Consider the following 15806-nt stretch of genomic DNA (forward strand, 5'->3'; position numbering starts at 1 on the left):
GGGTGTGACCCCAAAGGAAATGAAGAAAAACTCTGATGTTAGAGTTCTGTTAAGAAATAAAGAGGAACTTAAAAAGTGAAGCCTGACAATGGGGACTGTGAACTTATAAAAAGGCAACCCAAATGATAATAAAATTAATATATGAGAATAAAAAAGAGTGGAACGAGGGAGGAAGAAAGGGAGGAAGGAAGAAAGAAAGGAAAATTATTAATATATAATTTCTTTAGGTACTACGAGATCTTCACAAAACTATTTAGGAAACTTGAAAATCTATTTATTCACTATTCTTAGAACAAATTTAGAAATGACCCAAGTCTTTATGTATCTAAGAAGAAAGTTAGAACAGGATGTGATTTTGTAGAAAAAAAATTAAATAAGAATCATTGTTTTTGTTATCCTTTTTACTACCTAATGACATATTACTACACAATTGGTAGGGTGTGAATCCACTGAGTTAGTTTAATGAGATCAGACCTTCAATGGCAAAACAAAATATGTATACTAAACTTTCTGAGACACAATGGAAAATTCCCCAGACTGAAAAAGAAACATGGCTCTAATTTGAAAGATTACTCCACCACAAAGTGACTTCATCTAAAAATGGAACAGAGACACAAACTTGTGTTATTGTTAGAAGAATATACACTAAAGTACTTTGTCAGCACCCCCTCTTTATTCAATCACAAAATCAGGACATCTTAAAAGGATTTTATATTGGTTGGCCAAGTCCTTTTTAGAGCAGAGGTTCTAGCAAAATTGGTTATGAAGAGTGTCTCCAAAAATCTTCTCTATTAAAAATTAGAACTGAGCACATATGCTGCCCAAGCCCATGTACAGATTGTGCCCACGTGGCCTAGCACATGGGGTGCCTGAGCACATGTTTTGCCCACATCTCCCCTCTTGAGATGTGTAATTTCATCCTTTCATGTCTAATACTGGGATTTGTGTAGGGGCTCTCTCACCCTTGGAGAAGCCCACAATCTCTAGAGCATATTACTCAGTCTCTCTCTCTCTCTCTCTCTCTCTCTCTCTCTCTCTCTCACTTTCTCTCTCTCTCTCTCACACACACACACACACACACACACACTCTCCCCCCCCACATCTTCAAAAATAAAACCCAAATAAAATCTACTTCACTAAAAAAAAATTAGAACTGGACTTATAACCAAAATATCACAATTAAACTAATTTAGAAAATCACTGAAGATTTAAAATCACCTAAGAATATTATTTAATGTTTTGCATCCCTTCATTTAATTCTAGATTAAGAGATCTCTTTTTTATAGTTTTTCCATCTGAAATTCCCTTTGTTCCTACCTTATTGGAGGTGATTTATTTGTCAATTTATTATTCTTATTTAGTCTGCTTAATATGCTTAATAGAATGGGAAACTAACACATTATTTGACTATAAGGAAAAAGACTTCCCCTTAGGTGTGTTAACATTATAGTAATAATATCAGAAGCTTCTTTAATATCAATAGTCCAAATTATTAAGCATTCTGCCAATAATCCTCAAGGCTGAAAATTCTGGAATATATGCGGCATATTTAAGATAAGAATACAGAGTAAGCTCAGTTTCGTTTACCAGCCCTATTACATTAAATTAAAAAGCTTCGGTTCTGGTTTTTGTGTAATTTTCAGTTTAGTGGCAGAGACAGATCTACAAATACCTAGTGTCAATGGAGAGAGCAGGAACAGTCATTGAACACAAATCTGGTTTCACAAATGAAGACAAAAAGGATTCAAATTCAAATTGCTTGCTTCAGTGGCTATTGTAGACTCTAAATATTTGTTCCCAGGACATTGCAGTACATTAGGGCCTGAGAATGAGAAATACTTTTGGCAATCACAAGCATTTTATGATGTTGACCTGAAGCCTTGTTTTTAACTCACTCACTTCAGACACTAAGTTTTTTTTAAATAAATGTATTGAGTCACCATGAGATACAGTTACAAACTTGCATGATTACATTTCAGTCATACAATGCTCAAACACCCATCCCTCCACCAGTGCACATTTTCCACCACCATTGTTCCCAATGTCCCTCCTGCCAACCCCCACCACATTTTACTCCCTGTCTCTGTGGCAGGTACAATCCTTACTCTCCCTCTAATTTGAGGCATTATGATTTGCAATACAGATACTAAGAGGCCATCATGTTTGGATCTTGGTCTACTTTCAGCACATATGTCCCATCCTGGGCTATCCCTCCAATCACATTTACTTAGTGGTTCCTTCTCCATCCCAACTGTCTTTTCCCCCAGCATGTGGGGCCGGCTTCCCAACTATGGCATGATCCTCCTGACCCTTATTTCTACTGTCCTTAGGTGTTAGTCTCATATTATGATACTTTATATTCAACAAATGAGTGCGGTCATTCTATGTCTGTCCTTCTCTTTCTAACTCATTTCACTTAGCATGATACTCTGCATGTCCATCTACTTATATGCAAATTTCATGATTTCATCTCTTCTAACAGCTGCATAGTATTCCATAGATATACAAGATTTTCTTTAACCAGTTATCTGTTCTCTGTGACACTTGATTTTTCGTAATTTTAACCTTCCATTTATCCTTTAGTTTTAACCTTCCATTTATCCTTATCTCTAGCTCAGTACTTTCAGTTGTCACTGTTTCCTGTTCTTACTACTGTTTTCTTCATTTCAGAGGGCTCTCCAATTTTGGTCGAGTCTTTTCAATGGAAGAGAATAACTGTAATATTGTCTTCCCATGTTTTGGCATAATTTCACAGTTCTGTTTGATCATTCCATTGACTACTGGCCAACAGAACATGAATGGAATGCTGCATATTAATCACATGTCTGGTCCTTTAAAAATAATTTATGTACAGTCTTCCAAGCTCTTTTATTTTCTAAAGACAATTTTTTGACCTAAGAAAAAGAATTTTTCAAAAATCAGAGAAAAGTATAGTAAATTCATTTATAATAGTAAGGAAATTAAAAGGTGACATCTCAAAACGTGTATTTGAAAAAATGTCTAATTCCATAAAGAAGCCCTGAAAACAAAGTGGAGTTTTTCCTAAATCAGGTATTTACCTGTAAATCTTTCTCCTAAAGGCAACTGTAAACACTTTTCTTGCAGTAGCCGGAAGATTTCATCTGTAATCTCTGGAAAGACGACAGAACTTTAATTTGTGTATTCTTGTTTTACTGCCTTTCCCATTCCTTTTCCCCATATTCTCTAAGTCAGTAACAACTGTTCAGTTGTGGTGTCTAAGACACATGGTGAGTTCCTCCTTTTACCTGAGTTTCTCCCATGTACACAGAGAGTAAGAACATTATTATTAGTTATTATGAATTAATTCTTAGTAATGAATTCCTTGGGCTGGAGCGATAGCACAGCGGGTAGGGCGTTCGCCTTACAAGCGGCCAACATGGCTGACCCGAGTTCGATTCCTCCGCCCCTCTCGGAGAGCCCGGCAAGCTACCGAGAGTATTCGATATGCCAGACACAGTAACAACAAAGTCTCCAATGGAGACGTTACTGGGCCCGCTCGAGCAAATCGACGATCAACGGGAGGGCCTTTACCTTTACCTTAATGAATTCCTTTTTGCTTTTTCAGTTATTGGTCTGTCTGATTCAGGCAGACTTTGAAGAATTAAGAGGGGTACAATAAAGCAATTATATCTAATTTATTGCATGAATGTCAACAGGTAAAAAGTGCTCATTATTTGCAGGGGGTTTCAGAATTTGCATTTGCATCATGCAATTGCTATCAGGTTTGAAACCCAACTGTAAATTCTTAAACTTGCTCGTGAATGGTCAGGATAGTTAAGGGATTTGAATGCATTTTTTTCTCATTTCCTCTCTCAGTTACATGAGGAAAGGAAAAACACAAATTTAACTGGCCTCAGCATTTTCATCACCTTGTAATTTAATTTCTTTTGTGACCACAGGCATTCTTTGTGATAAAGTTAAAATGATGTGAAGGGGAGTAGCTTCTGGTAATTGATTATTTTTGTCAGGAATTTTAGGTTGTATTTCTAATTCTGCCACAGACTCATTAGATTAGATTATATTCAGCAAGATATTGTTTCTTTGTCAGGCAGGCCTGTGGTTGTTGTATTAATATTCTGTTCAAATACCTTTTTATTATGACAGGGGAACTCCTGTGGGTACTTTTCAAGATCCAAAATATATGCATGTCTCCTTTATCTTTATAAATTGTCCTGTTTTACTCTTTCTGAGCCTTATAGCTGACTTTTTTGTCCTAGATTACTTTTTCCTATAAAAGAATGATAATGCAAAAAAATTTTTAAAAAAAGAATGTTAATGCAACTCACCTGGCAGTTACTTGCAATGAATTGAAGAGGTTTAGAAAAGTTCCCTGGAATAAAGATACTTATATTTGTGTCATCTATGACAGAAATATAATCACTATGTTGACACTAATATATCTCTTCTGAAATGCCAAAATGTTTTCAGGTTTCACCAATTTTAGGTATTATAAATGATGGTTGTTCTTATCTCAACGACGCATTATTTTCCAGCTTCCACATGAGATAGTTTTTATAGGCACTTAGGTGAAAAATCCTTTAGAGTTTTTTTTTTCTTAACAAAAATCTAAAGTAGTTTTCAAAAAAAATCTTGCAGTGGACAATAGCAGTTCCTTCCTTTGCCCAAGACTACAGTACTCAGCTTCCTTTTCTTCACTGTTCATTAGGCAGCAAAGACTACAACTTTCATTGACTAATTATTTCACTGAGGTTTAACTATTTAATTGTGAAGATGTAATGCTTTGTTCATAGTCATATTTTACTTCATCATTATTCAGATACTATGGCACAGTATACTTTGAAAAAACCCTAAGAAGAAATTAAAGACAAATGCTCAGAGTACATATTTTTTGTCACTGTAGCCAGGGAAGGGAGAGAGCATAAGTAGAGGAAATTGATGAATTGAAGAAGCAAAACAGATGGTAGAACTACATTCAAGTGCCAACACACTCCAGCCTGCAGTCTGCTCCAGATTCCACTAAGGCCAGAAACATAGTGAAAGTGATATCGGGAGCTTGATCCAGCAATAAAGGCCTATGGTCCCCCTGGGTCCTTAAGAGCCGGCTTCCTGGCTCCAACACACACACCTAGCACTATGCACACTAGGCAGAACATTATTCCATGGAAATGCTCTGTTTTCTGACCTCCAGGAAGTTTATATGTTAAAGCATATGGTGTTTTTCAAGGAAATAAGAGTGCTCACTAAGTAACTGCCAAGGCACCTGATAATGTATATAGACGAAAATACAGAAATGACTCTTTGATATATGAATATTATATTTTCTCTACTTGTAAGTAGATTTTCTTTGTATTTAAAATATTCATGTGTGCAAGCATCCTACTCACCTCCCAAATTTGCATAGATAATTTTAAAAATCTTATATTTAATAAATCTGCTTATAGATTTATCACTACTTCAATCTGCTAAGAAAATACTTGAAAGGATGCTACCTGGGCAATAAGAGTACAGGGAAAGTGAAACTGAAAATATAAAACACATTGAGTTACTAACTGCAGAAAGCATGATGAGGTAAAAACATTAATACAATTTGATTTCAGTGATCTTACAATTCAAGACAGAATGTAGAGATTAGTGCCAAATCAAAACACCATGCATTTTCAAATCACTATCTCTGGTCACTTTGTGACAAACTCCCAGATAATATTTTCATCCCCCTTGGAAAACTGGATATGGGATAAATCTTACTTCAGGTGTTCTTTGCTTTATCCTGAAACCAAACTAGGAGTTTTAATTGGAATGATTTAAGATTGCGAGTTTACAATGAGAGTGAGCAATATCTCTTATAGGCCCATATATCCTCTTAATTGGATCCCCTTATTGATACACCATAGCATGTTTAGATCTCATGGTATTATGTAAGGAAAAACATTTTGAGATGTCATAAATGATGATTATACAGAGGTATTTGTTGTGATTTTTTTGGTTTCTTTTTGTTTGTTTGTTTCTGGTGTCTCAAGAGTAAGTGATGATGCTCAGGAAGATCAGAAATCACTTCCTGAGATTCTCATCCAATCAGGGCAGTGATTCCATGCAAGGGACCAAGGAAGAGAAAGCAGTGATTCCCTTATCCTTCGGGGCAGGATTGTGCTCAAGGATCTACAGGGCGACCCTAGCATTGTTAAGGGCCTCCAATGCTACACTTCAGGAGATGATGCAGTGCCAGAGATCTAACCAGGGTCCGCCACATGCAAAGTGTGTGTCTTAATCCCTATGCTATCTCTGGCCCCTAATGACATATATTCTATAATTGATATTTTACTGGGTTGGCGCCATAGCACAGAGGGTAGGGCGTTTTCCTTGCATGCGGCTGACCCTGGTTCGATTCCTCTGCTCCTGTCGGAGAGCCCGGCAGGCTACTGAGAGTATCCCGCCTGCATGAGAGAGCCTGGCGAGCTCCCTGTGGCGTATTCGATATGCCAAAAACAGTAACAAGTCTCACAAAAACAGTAACAACTAGTCTCACAATGAAGACGTTACTGGTGCCCACTCAAGCAAATCGATGAACAATGGGAGGACAGTGCTACCGTGATATTTTACTATGCAAAATGAATTATTTTCTTCAGATAATTATACCTGCACCCAAGTTAATATTTTCAAAAAATGAGTCTTCACTGGGAAATTTCTGTGAAAAGATAATGAGAAAGAAAATGGGGGAGGGATATCAAACTTCTCTAGAAATGGCAGATTTAACCTGTATCTCATGTGCAGATTTTAAATCCCTAAAAGAGCCAGCATTCTGTAGAGTAGAAGAAAGTTATATAATGAATAGAAAAAAAAAAAAAGACCATTTACTTTCTAATTTCATCTCATATCCAGGCCTCGTTTTCCACTGAAAATAAACTCTAATCTTCAGCGAGTTATTAATACCAGGTGTCAAGTATCCACATTTATTAGCAGGTCGGCACATACCGAAAATTCCTAGCAAAAACAGCCTATGTTTTTCCTCATTATTTTTAGCCCTGGTAAATCAATAATAAACAAAACTGAATGTGTTAGTAACTTCTTTCATAAAACTTTCTGTCCCATAATAGCCAATTAAAGACAGCAGCTAAAGTGTATGATAGGCATGTGAGTTGGTTACAGAAGGGACATAAGAAAAGAAGTAGGAGAAGTAGGAGAAAACTGACCTGTAGGCAAAGTCAAGAGAGATTTTGTACAATATGTTCCGTTCATGTTTGATGTTGATAATGGGAAGTGAAAAAAACACAGGGTATTCCAGACAAAAGAAGTAGTACAAAACAAAATCACATGTCTTGTACATTGAGTACTATCTCCTTGCATTTTTATTCATAACTAGTAACTGTTATTTGTGAAGTTGTCTGACTCTTTTAGAATACCCCTAATGCTAGCTCTATATTCCTAAAGTTTCTGTGAGATGAGGACTTATGCCATGGTTCCACCAATATAAGGAATATTTCTGGGATGAATACGCAGCTGATATTATTGTCTCTCTCAAAAGTATGAGAAGAGTAATAAACTTCTTCCCCTGGATTTAAAAATGACTTTTTGACATTCTACAGTTTTCAGTGAAGGCCATGTTTCAATTTAGACAGTTTCTTCTTTCTTCACTGAATTTCAGATAAGCTTGATTATAGATTTACCATCAGACTTGAACTTGTGTTTGTGAACCTCACTTGAAGGCTGTTATTTCCTGGCAATGAACGGAACTTTTTCCACAGTAGTTAAATCACCATGCCAAACAACTTGGCAGGCACTCTGCAAGACTGATACCTTGAGAAAGGGTGGCACTGTAATTTGGCAGAATGGCACTTTAGAGTCCAGAGAATTACTAGAGGAGTAACAAATACATTTGCTAAGTATAGGATCGCATAGTTGGGATTTTATCCATTCGCAGTATGTGAGTACAGACCAAAAAAGTAAAGTCCACAATATTCTGCAAAATGACTTCCTTAATGCAGTGGCATACAAAAATTGAGCAGCTGTGCATTTGGCTTTTTGAAATAGCCTCTTATAAAGCAGAAATATCTTATACGATATGCATACATAATGGTGAAGACAGCTGTTGTATAGTTTCGTGAGTCTGTGCCAAACTTCGATGTGAAAGTGATCAAGATGTTTAGGAAGTTAAATTCATGGTTATGTTCTGTTTTTCTTTTCATTGTTTCTTGTTTGTTTTTGTTGCGAACTCAAATGTCTAAGTGAGACAAATAGGTCAAAGAGAGTAAATAAGTGACTTGGGTCCTTAAACAGCATGACAGATTGATTTTATAGTTGCTGCTAAGCAATAAAATCATTAGTATTTCATAGGCTATATTTTTTAAAATTACTACATTGAGTGAAATTTGTTTTAATTTTAATAAAGTAGTTGCAGTGGCCATCCATTCAACCATTTATTTAACACACTTGAGAAATTGATCCTTGAAGATGTGGAGGAACAAAGCCATACAGGTAGAACTTCAAGAAGGCTAAATGGGCTGAAGACAACTGGAAGTTGTCTAGTCTAGGTATTTGTCGCCCAAAGTTTTATTACTTTTCTCTAGAGCCCCAAAACTCAAACTAATATTTCTACTCCAAAACCCTGCATATCACTGTATCACTGTATCACTGTCATTTCGTTGTTCATCGATTTACTTGACTGGGCACCAGTAATGTCTCTATTCATCCCAGCCCTAAGATTTTAGCAGCCTCTCGTACTTGTCTTTCCCAACACTGCCATATTGAAGGCTCTTTCAGGGTCAGGGAAATAAGGTCTGTTATTGTTATTATTTTTGGCATATCAAATGCCATGGAGAACTTGCTAGGCTCTGCAGGGTAGGTGGGATAGTTTCAGTAGCTTGCAGGCTCTCTGAGACATTTTCACGGTCACGGTCCTCCCGTTGTTCATCGATTTGCTCGAGCGGGCCCAGTAACGTCTTCATCATGAGACTTGTTACTGTGTTTGGCATATTGAATACATCACGGGTAGCTTGCCAGGCTCTGCTGTGCAGGCGAGATACTCTCGGTAGCTTGCCGGGCTCTCTGAGAGGAGCAGAGGAATCGAACTCGGCTCAGCCATGTTGGCTGCGTGCAAGGCAAACGCCCTACCAGTGTGCTATCACTCCAGCCCCTGAGACATATATATGGAAAATGGGTAGGGAGTGTCTTATGATGTGTCGCACAATCCAGGAATATGTTCCTCATATGTGAGTCTTGGCCAGAGTGTGTGCAAAGCAGCCTGGAGCATGGCGGTGGTTGGGTAGTGGAGGTTGGCTGCAAAGGCTGGGTCCCTTGGGGCAGGGAGGACTCTCACCCATCCCCCTCGGGGTGCCCCGAGGTGAAAGCAGCCTGGGCTAAGTACCTGCATATAATACAAAATAATTTATTAATCATATTCTCAAGATTTGAGTAATCATCTTTTATTTGATCTTTTCATATTTATCTAATATATTTATCTACATGTTTAATCTAAGATATTTATTGAAAAACAATGGAAAAATAATGAGAGGGACTTGAAGAGAAGTACAGCAGGCTTGCCTTGCATGCAGCCTATCTGGGTTTAATCCCCAACATCCAACCCCCAATATAGCCTCCTCGTACCTTCACGAATGATCCCTGAGCACAAAGCCAGGAGTAAGCCTTTAACATGTCAAGATATGACCCCCCCAAAAAAACAACAACAAAAAAACCAATGTAGGGTTAATAGTCTATTTTAGACTTACTGGACATAAAAATCTTCCTCAAGGCATTTAATGCTTAAAAGAACATTTAAACCCCAAACACAAAACTGAACAGAGGTTAGTCACATGGAGAGTGGAAATAGCACTTCTTAGTAAAATGAACAGCACTACTAGGACTTTTAGTATAAACCACCAAAGTGAGGCAGTACTGATGAAACTGGAGAATCAGTGGTGTTGCAAAACAAAATTGAAGAGATATTAGGAACCAGATTACAAAGAGTCTGTAGATGACATTATGGAGTCCAAATGTTACTCCAAATGCATTGGAAAACTTTAGAAGCCTCCTTCAACAGAAATGTTAACATGATCCAATATACATGTTAAAATTTATTAGCATTTCTTATCATCATTTGACAATTAATGAAGTTATCACACAGAATATGTATGTGAAAACTTGCTTTACATATATTTTAACATAAAATGCCCTGTGAAGAATATTGTACACATTCTAGATGAATACCAGTCACCACAGCAAGACCTCAAAAGTATAACCTAACAGATTCTAAGTTTTCAGGAAGATCCAAAACTCATCACTCTACAAATTACCTACTTATCTCCTCCTTCTCCAGGGACTTCATATTGATTTCTTGCCTGGTTGTCAATCTTATCTTACCTATATTCTATTTTTATAACCTAGTGACTTTGACATATCTTACATAGAGTCAGGCTAATTATTTAAATGCTAGAGAAGAAATAAGTGAATGGATGTATATTACAAATGGGAACTTAGTTTTTCTAATCAGCAGATTATCCAAATTATTGCATTTTCTAGTCGTGAGCCAATATAAATAAAATATAATTTAGTTGTTTATTTTTGTTTTCCTAACTCCAGTTACCAGGTGCTTTATTAATGTGGCAGTCTTTATATTTTTGGCTTTCCTTTAATCAAATATTCATTGTTATCTTCCAGGTGAAATTTTCAATGATCTATAACTGGCTATAAAACTCTTGATTTTAAAACCAAATATAAGATAGCATAATACACTTGCACATTTAGTACATTGTCCATCTTTCTCAGTTCTCCTAGGGCCTGCTTTTGCCTTTAAGATTTTTATTTGACTTGTGACGTCTCTTACTCTTTGTTCAACTATATTTCTGGAATAAAGGAGCTGTCAAATAATCATTCCTTTAAAAGCCTCATGCAACCTAAAACAGTCACCTGCAGACATGCAGTGCTTAAAATTAATATTTGCCTTTGCTTTCTCCTGGGATTACTTATAATACTATGCACTTGAGTTCTACCGCCTGGAATTCATTTGACCTCGAGATAGCACAGATTATCAGGAGAGAAAACATCTGACACATATGAACAAGATAGAATTTTTTAAACACAAGCCAAAGAATTGAGGCTCTCACCTTTGCTTCTTAAATAACTTATGTGACATATTGACAATCAGATCCAAAACTAATATTTTTATGAAGATCAGAATTGATGTCTGTCTGTGTACTGACCAAAATAAAAGCTATAAAGTAAATGAAGTTTTTATTTTGTTTCACATTCATCATATGATCCTCTCAGCATTACCTACTGTTTGCCTTCCCATGGGCAAAACCTATATTGCATCTTTTGCCAATCATTGCACATTGTTAAATATCCCTACTATAATAATTTGGATCAACATGTACACTAAGCTTTTATTACTATTTAGTTGGTGAGTTATATTTACTCTATGAATATTGATATTTTTCTAGGAAAGATTTAAATACCTAAAAACCGTCAATAAAAATTTCTAAGAAATATATGGGAATTTGTGAACTTTCACATAAGAATATGTACTTGGTTAGTCTGGGTGTGAAGAAGTCTTTCTTCCTAGTGTCTCTGAAATAAAACCATCTATATTTATTCCATAACGCCAGACCTAGGAAAGAAAATTTAAAGTAAGTTTTCTTCTTTTCTGTAACACTATTCATTATTAAAATGGAGAAAGTATAATATCCTGAATCAAGTAGGTTCATTGCTAAATAACTATTTACTTAATCTTAAAAACATTCTATTTGTAAACAAGTGTTATTTAATAATATTATATAAGTACTTTTCAGCTATCCACTACTTAATCTCTTTATACTTTTTTGTGGGATTATTTATTCTTGAATCCAAAGAAAGAATAAAAATTCCTTTTATAATTTAACTTGCATTAATTTCAACAGAATATAAATATAGCACAAAACACTACATGACTCAAAAATATAATTTAATTTTTATTTAATTTTTTTAGTAGTGAAACACCATGAGGTGCAGTTGTAGATTTACAAATTTTTGTGCTTGGGTTTTGATTATACAATGAACAAATACCCATCCCTCCACCAGTGCCCATTTTCCACCACCTCGGATACCAGTGTCCTTCCCACACCCACCCCCCCATCCCAACCTGACACTGTGTCAGGGCATTTCCTTTTGTTCTCTCTCTCCTTTTGGGTGTTGTGGTCTGCAAAAGAGGCATTGAATGGCAATCATGTTCAGTCCATAGTCTACTTTCAACATGCATCTCCCATCCTGGGAAGATCCTCCAAACACCCTTTGTTTGGTGCTCCCTTCTCTATCTGAGCTGCCCTTTTCCCTAGAATGCCCGGCTGGCCTTTAAGCTATGGAGTAATCCTCCTGGTACTGATCTCGGCTATTCTTGGGTATTGATCTCCTATTTTGTTACTTTATATCCCCCAGATGAATGCAATCTTTTTATGTCTGTCCCTCTCTTTCTGACTCATTTCACTTAGCATGATACTTTCCATGTAGTACCACTAGCCTGTTAATTTCATGACTTCATCTTTTCTAACAGCTACATAGTACTGCATTGTGGAAATGTACCAAAGTTTCATTAACCAGTCATCTGTTCTTGGGCACTCGAGTTTTTTCCAGATTCTGGCTATTGTAAAGAGTGCTTCAGTGAACAAACAAGTGCAGATATCACTTCGTCTATACATTTTTGCCTCTCTGGGATATATTCCCAGGAGTGGTATTGCTGGGTCAAATGGGAGTTCAGTTTCTAATTTTTTGAGAATCGTCCATACTGTTTTCCAAAAGGGCTGAACTAGTCGGCATTCCCACCAACAGTGAAGGAGGGTCCCTTTCTCGCCACATCCGTGCCAGCATCAGTTGCTTTTGTTCTTTTGGATGTGGGCCAGTCTCTGAGGTGTGAGATGGTATCTCATTTTGGTTTTGATCTGCATCTCTCTGATAATTAATAATGTAGAGCATTTTCTCTTGTGCATTTTTGCCATTCGAATTTCTTCTTTGAGAAATTTTCTGTTTATTTCATTGCCCCCTTTATTTATGGGGTTGGATGTTTTCTTCTTGTGGAGTTCAACCAGTACTTTATATATCCTTGATATCAAGCCCTTGACAGATGTGTATTTGGCGAATATCCTTTCCCATTCTGTAGACTGTCTATGTATTTTGGTGCCAGACAGTACCTGTTTGAATGAGGAGAGAGTGCCCGGAGGCGTTCAGCTTTGTTTCTGCGAGATGTGTCTCAGTTCCTATCCTGCGCAGATCAAGAGGGAAAACCGGCCTTCTAGGGGATCAGGCTAGCTGTGCATGCCCAGAGAGAGTCCCAAGCCCTGGGTGCCGGGCTGTACCTAGTTGAATGAGGAGAAAGTGCCCGGAGCCGTTCAGCTTTGTTTCCGCAAGATGTGTCTCAGTCTATAATTTAATTTTTTTAAAAAAAAACTTGAATTTATGTCACCACACTTTAAAATACCATGAGCAAAATCTTAAAATTAATCAATTTCAAGAAAAGCCACACACATTTTGTAGATTTAAACTATTATTAGATTGATTTATTTATTTCTAAGCTTTAAATAGGTGCAAGTAAAGCCTTTTAAAATATCAAAAGTATACTATGTATATCATAAAACTATAATGTGAAGAGATATATATTTGAAGTTCCTCTTTTACAACCTTCTCTGGTTTTTGGGTGTATCTCCCACATACCTAACCCTTGGCTGTTTACTTTCTTGGCAAACTTTGCCCTAAGTTTTGGAGTCTGGCCAAAGGCACAGCAGCAACTTTGGGGTATCTGGAGTCTGAAGGCGCTATCAGGCTGCTTATGCACTCACCCCACAGGTACAGATTGACCTGCTGGCGGCACCACACCCTCTAAAAGTGCATTTTGACAGAGGTTAAGGTACTTGACTTTCACACAGCCATCATGGTCACGGTCCTCCCATTATTTATTGATTTGCTCAAGTGGGTCCAGTAACATCTCCATCATGAGACTTGTTGTTACTGTGTTTGGTATATCGAAAACGTCACAGGTAGCTTGCCAGGCTTTGCCTTGCAGGAGAGATACTCTCGGTAGCTTGCCGAGCTCTCCGAGAAAGGCGGAGGAATCGAACTCCAGTCGGCCATGCTGGCTGTGTGCAAGGAAAACGTCCTACACGCTGTGCTATCACACAGCCATACCCAATTTGATTCCTAGTATTGTATGTAGTTCCCCCAAGCAATACCAATAATAATCTCTGATCATAGAACAAACAGTAAGCACCAACTTCCATTAAGTGTGGCCCAAAATAAAACAAAGAAACAAGTATAAGCTCACAAAAAAATATTCAATGAAGACTAAAAAAAATAGTGTACACACAGAACCTGATAATTCGTTTACCAAGAGTGGAAAAGTAGGGAGTATGTCAGAGGGTATACTGAGGCAATGGGGGAAGGGAGTGAACACTGGCAGAGTGTGTGGTGTTAGAATATTATGTGCATGAAACAACCGTATTGTAAAATGTTGTATCTAACAATATTGTAAAACACATTACTTCAAATTCTAAAAAACTGCATAATGCATACAAACCTGGATTTATAAAATAATGACAAAAAATAATTATGTTGATAACATTTTGCTATATAACTTTTATATAAAGATATTTTTGCATTAAAACATGTAAGGGGGGGCTGGAGCGATAGCACAGCGGGTAGGGCGTTTGCCTTGCACGCGGCCAACCTGGGTTCGATTCCCAGCATCCCATATGGTCCCCTGAGCACCTCCAGCAGTGATTCCTGAGTGCATGACCCAGGAAGAACCCCTGTGCATCTCCGGGTGTGACCCAAAAAGCAAAAAAAAAAAAAAACATGTAAGGTACGCTATAGATTTTATGTACATTAAATTGTCACAAATCAAACTTTATTTGAGGAAAATAAGACTGATTATGAAGAACATGAGAGAAGAAACAATCTTTATTTTTCATCAAGAAGAGTACTACATGGACATAGGGCAGTAACACATTATGGAATAGTAATATGATTATCTAATTTTCTATATGTAAGGTGAGAAATTAAATTAATAAACATAATTAAGATGAAACACACCTAATCATCCAAACATCCAAACAAAAACATGTTGGTTTGATTTTGTATCAGAGCCACCAGTTTGAAAATCCTTCTTATGTTTTCCAGAAGTTTTCCCTGAATATGGTCAGAAAATTGGAGAATTTTGAAGAAAATTGACTAGAGGAAAAGTCGGAGGTGATGGCTCATCAACACTTGCTGACAGCTGCTGCTGTTATGCTATTTGCTCATGTACAGTATTCCCAGTATTCTCTGAGAATACTTTACCAGGAAAGTCAAGAGAATTATGAACAAAAGACAAAGAAAAGGTGTTACAAATGGCCCAAATCTGCCTCTCATGACTCTCATCAGTTATAAGGATAGCCATTCAAAGCATTTTTTTTGCATTTTTTTTTATTAGCGAAACACCATGAGGTACAGTTGTAGATTTAAAATTTTTTGTGCTTGGGTTTCGATTATACAATGATCAGATACCCATCCCTCCACCAGTGCCCATTTTCCACCACCATGGATAATCTCCCCCCACCCCCATCCCCCCATCCCCCCCCTGCCTCTGTGGCAGGGCAATCCCCTGTGTTCTCTCTCTCCTTTTGGGTGTTGTGGTCTGCAAAAGAGGCATTGAGTGGCAAACATGTTCAGTCCATAGTCTACTTTCGACATGCATCTCCCCTCCTGGGAGGATCCTCCAAACACCCTTTATTTGATGCTCCCTTCTCTATCTGAACTACCCTTTCCTCTAGGATACCCGGCTGGCCTCAAAGTTATGGAGTAATCCTCCTGGTGCTGATCTCAGCTATTTTTGG

This window comes from Sorex fumeus, unplaced genomic scaffold (assembly GCF_029834395.1).
Source record: "Sorex fumeus unplaced genomic scaffold, SorFum_2.1 ptg000265l, whole genome shotgun sequence".
In the NCBI taxonomy this organism is placed as follows: Eukaryota; Metazoa; Chordata; class Mammalia; order Eulipotyphla; family Soricidae; genus Sorex; species Sorex fumeus.